Consider the following 5533-nt stretch of genomic DNA (forward strand, 5'->3'; position numbering starts at 1 on the left):
CAGGACAGTGCGTCAGCCGGAGCGTACGCGCATCAGTTAGGAAACCGTAATCACCGTCGAGGGATCTCGAATAGCGCTGACTACGTTTTAATTACTCGCCGCATCGCGGGGAACGTGGAATGACATCAAGACGCCCGAGGGGTGACGGGGCTGTCTCGAGGAGAAAGGGGGAGAGGACACGAAGGAGCGTTGACCGCTCGTAAAAACAGCTTCACTGGTTTTCCAGCCCGTCCTCCTCTCTTAATCACTGTGCCAATGCAAATACGGGCGACGCGGCTCGCGGCGTCGATAAGAGAGCCGATAATCGGATGATCGTTCCGTCCCTTCGTTTGAACTTTATTAGCGGGGACCGATTTTTTTCGATGCCCTCGAGTGTCATCCTCGGAACGTTCATCGGACTTGGTAATCGCGCCTTCTCACGACTCTATCGAGCTCGTTACGTGCTCGCAGCCGATTCCTCCTGCTTTCTTCGTCGATGGTGTCCGGGAACACTTCTCACGCTTCATGTCCGACGATTTCCGAGCGTGTTCTGTAAGATTAAGCGGTCGGGTCAGCGAGTATTCCTGTTACGTTACTTGCGTAAGAGTTCGGGCGAGGATTGATGAGGAAGATCGTTCGTGATCGCCTTCCTTTTCGTCTGTTTTCCACTCAGCCCTCCTCGACAATAATCCAGTAAGCATGCGCGCCGTTTAAATGCCCCCCAGCACGAGATTCGTCGTTCTACCTGAAAGTCTACCCCATCGCGTGCTCATCTATCGCGGCGACCTTGGCGCGATTCAGATTAAGCCTCTGAAGAGGTCTAAATCCTTTCGTGTGACTTTTTCAATCCGCTGATGCTTGCGAGCCCCAGCTTCTTCCTTCCACGAAACACACCGCAGTTGAAAATTATCCCACGTTCACGGCGACCTATCACGGACCTCAGACATCCTTTCGAGCGAATTTCTCGGTGACGAAACACGCTTCTCGGAAAGTAACCTGAAAGTTTCTCACTGTTCTTCGCGATATCATCGATCGATCACAGATCAATCTTGCAATGTACCAATCCCATTTAGCTGTCCATTTTTCTCCAAATCTAATACTTCAACTTCGATCCATCCACCGCATCCATTCCAACCCTCTTCTTTAAAGATCAAGGAACGAGACTGCGAACCCCGTTAAGAATTTGAAAGACCGAGTTGATCGGTGTATCAGATGCATCCCGGAGCTAATTTCTAAACGAAGACGATTCGAAGCGTTCCCCAAAGGCGAACGATCTCTTCGTAGAGCCTCGAAAGAGAGGTTCCCACGTAGTCCCACGTCCGAAGCACCGCGGTGTTCGAGAGATCGTCGGCATGAAAACGGCGGGATAATTGTGGCTTCGTAAATACCGCTACTTAATACCCGGCGTGCTGCTCCGTACACGCGTGCATAGATCGTACACCTAGTTGCTATTCGCGTATTAGCTCCTTCGCTGGTTCGTGGCAGCGGCGTCAATCCGCTTGGAAAACGTTCCTCTGCTCGCGGCCAGCCTGTAGAAAACGAGGTAATTGTACGCGGCGGTTGCATACGCCGCAGATATCCACTTCCGCCGCGGATCTGGCATCCCCGGGTGTAATTTCACGGCACCGCGACCACCGATTTCCTCCCTAAATTTTCGGTCCTCCGATGCTCTCGCCTAATGATCGGCTTTCGAGCTGCTTTCCGCTGGTTGAAGCTGCAGTTTTTCCTGGATGGATATGGAGATGGAAGACGTAATGCGTGGCGGATTCTTCCGCATGTTTTAATCGGTAGTCAATGAATGGGATCGGTCGCCGATACGAGGCACCGACCGGTGCAGCGGGATCGTTGAGAACAGTACGCTCGATGATTTCCTAGCGCAATCACCGGCCTGCAGTGCATCGATGGAGCACGGTTTAATCGAGTTACGCGTTGTGGAATAGTTGATTAATGCACCTTTGTGGTGGTCGTGGGTGGGAGGTTGGTGTTAATTTTCGTGCGTGCCGTGTACAGTGTGGAGGACGCGTAGAGCGTTGCCAGCGTGAATATGATAACATTTGTGTATTCCAATAGCTCTGAACAAGCGGATTGCTGAAGATTTCTGGGCGTACGTTTGGCCACGTCCTTTTCGGCCAGCTTGTACGCGCGAGACCACCGAAACTGCATTCACCAGCCAACCGATACGCATCGGATCTCCGGCTCCGATCGCTCCACGAACATACCTCTGTATTTACGATGACAAAGTTACGTGAAGTGTCAACTGGTTACGGCAGGTCAATTGTAACGCTGGGCAAAAAACCCTCCTGATTGCAGTCATTACGCAAATCGAGCTCGTAACTCACGGCCGAGAGCCGATCTCTCGATGCTCCTCACGTTTCTAAGATCGATCGGCCGCGTATCGGGTTGGCATCCGAGGGACACGTACGCGGGACGATTATAATCGCGAGCGACAGATCGATCCTGATACGAAACGCTCTATACCTGCGTCGAAATCGAAATCGTGCGAAGGATACTGCCCAACTGCAGTCGCTAATAAAGCGTGTCTTCGTTTCACCTAGATCCATTTACGGTGCTACATAGGGACTCTAAAAAATGTACGACCACGTATGTTTCATTAGGCGTCATATGAATCTATCGAGCGTAATTGAGGGTAATTACGCGCGACATTAACTGCATGTGTAATTAAGAATAACGCGGTCTTCTTCCCCCGTGAGAGCTTGTTTACGAGCAAAGAGGAGAAGCGTCAGATATTTGAATCTTAGATTCCTTTTGCTGAGAGACAAGAGTCTGAAGCTTTAGAGCTTTGATTTTCGATATAATTTACCACCTACATCAGTCTATGTACCTATTCTTTTTCTGCACACGCCACGTGCTATGACCCTGGCGTCTTCTCTGTCGTCATCGCCAACTTCATTTCAACTTCAATACTTGCCTACGCAACAAAACTGTACAAGGTTTAAAACGATAAGGGGAACCAATTGCAATAACGGTTGCAAAACGAATGCAACAACGTCTAATGGTGGTAACGTTGGCGTTTAAGGAACTTCGCCTGGGAGATATGCACAATTTGCTACTATGATAAACGACCTAATTACCGTGAATGTTAAATCTAGAAGTCAGTCAGCTAGTGACTCAGTTAAGTTCTCAGAGAACTAACGTGTATCATGTCCCGAGCTGGGAATTTTACAAAAGTAAACGGAACCGTCTGGATCACGCGATTCCCGTGACGATCATTCAGCATCGGGAACCAGCTGCGCAAGGACTCGTCTACTCGTGGCAGTAGCAGCTCGAAAAAGGACCGTGGGCAAGAATACACACGACTAATTAGCAAGTTCTGTAAGTAGTGCATCGCTTCATGATTTCTCGACGCGAAGATTAATTGGCAGCGGTTCTCCTGTTCCTGATAAACCGTGTCACAGTTGATTGTCGATTGCTATATCGTCTCGCGGGTCTGTATCGTCGTCCGGAACTGGTTTGCCAGCATTTTTCCACCGAAGGAACCTGGTGGAAAACGGGAACGCGGACTATCAGTCGCTACTCGCAACGAAGTACAGCTTGCTCTTGATTAATGCGTTCGGTGCTTACGTGTTCGCCGAACGTGAGAAGGAAAGGAAGTTGAGGCGAGGATGGCCCGTTGAACCGCCGCTCTCGCTCGCATGTCGCGCGACTATGGCATCCTGGAACGCGGGTAATCGCGAAGGAACGCTAAAACGAGGGAAAAGAAACGAGGGTCTCCCTTTTGGAATATTTAGCTGGCAGGCTTCCGCGTAACAGAGCTACCAGTCGACGTCCAATCGTGACTCTTTGCGAGGAGCCGACAGAAAACATCGTCATTATGTGTCTTGAGGCCTCGAATACGCATCGATTGCCAGAGCGAGAAGTTGCGCGGAGCACGCGATCCACGGGTCTCTTTTTCCATGGTGCCGCGGCCTTGAGCCACGGCCTACCCCCGTCGACGACGAGCAACGTTTACCGTGGCCTCTGAATGTCGGAAACGTGTCCGTCGGCATCTCATTTTTCTTTCTAGGTCCCCTGTCTCACCGCCGCGCACCCACCGTCCTCTCGAAAGCGGATTACTGCTCGTTAGCCTCCTTTTTGCCGATAGATTACGTAAAAGATCGACAGAGGAAGGATGAAAACGCGGCCGGATGTTCCTCGAACATCCTCTCTTTCTCATGGGCATTCTCTTTTGTGAATCCTTGAGGTTAGGAAAATCGAAGGAACCCTGCAGGAGGGTGTCGAAGTTCTATGCCCACGGTGATCCATGCGAAAGTGAAGCCAGAATCGATCGCTTAGTGTCATTAAAAATGACCACGAAAGGTGTACGAGTAAATCATGCATAACCGCAGCCAGGATTCCTATTCCCTATGCATATAGGCTAATGTTTAACGACCACCTGGACGCAGTTAATTGCCACGAGCCTTGTCATTAGTTCGATACAGCCAGCTTTCGATCGCGGTTACAAAATGTCGGCCGATAATTATTCCCACACCGCTAAAGGGTCCAACCCTATTCTTCCCACCGAGAATACAAGTGTTTGTTAACGCGCCAACACCCGTTCCCTAGGCTGCCAACAGCGTGCCCGCTCGAGCGGCTCGCATTTGCAATGATAAATCGATCGAGCAAAGTTCGCGTGCTGGATTTCTTAAACGGGGATTGCGTCACATCGCGCAACCCACATTTCCAAAAATGTTACATAAAGCTCCGGTTTGATCCGGTCTCGATCGACTAGCCGCGACGCGCGCGGAATAAAGTACGAGCCCGATGAATATTCCGCCAATAGAATTCATGAGGGCAAAAAAGGAACGCATGCACGAGAAGCTCCATCGTAGATCACTTCGTGCTTCAAGTGCGTTCTCGGTTCTTTTTCCTCTCCTTCGGCCTGGGTCTCACGCTCTCCCCCTCTAGAAATGAATCTGCTCGGGAAAAGGGGACATTTATCGCGGCGTTCGCACGCTTCTCCTTCTAGACTGTGCCCTCCTCGTCTGGTCACCGTCCAGACGTTTTCAGCTTCTGTGACCCAGTGCACCCCCTCGTTCCTCTTGCTCCTTACGTATTCAACGATCCTAAAACGGGGCGCACCAGGAAGAGGACGGGTCCGTGGCTCGTATCTCGAGGCTCTGGTAAATTCTCCCCGATTGGAAAGCCATCGGCGAGACGACTATATAAAATGGTTATCCAGCGTGTCGCGCGGAAGTCTTGCGAATTACGGAAACACTGCGTCAGCAGCGGGGGTGCACGATTCCACGGAATGTCCGCATCGATTCCTGCGGTCACGTCGCTCAGGACTTCTCCCTGCCGTTCCCGTTTCCGTCCCCTCCTACCCTCGACCCCCCCGGAATATCGGCTCCTCCGACGCCCCTGGCTCTTCCTCTCTCGCGTTCACCCTCGAATCCCGCGGCATTTACCGGCAGTGCCACTCAGGGAAACCAAGATGGTTACCGCGTCAGCACTTCCACCGTCGTTTCTTCCTCCGTTCGCCGTTGTAGCTCCACTTTCAGCGGAGGAAGAATGACACGGGGTGAAGATGTCGAGGCTACGCGTTGGTACCGCATAG

Source organism: Andrena cerasifolii, chromosome 11 (genome assembly GCF_050908995.1).
Source record: "Andrena cerasifolii isolate SP2316 chromosome 11, iyAndCera1_principal, whole genome shotgun sequence".
Classification (NCBI taxonomy): Eukaryota; Metazoa; Arthropoda; class Insecta; order Hymenoptera; family Andrenidae; genus Andrena; species Andrena cerasifolii.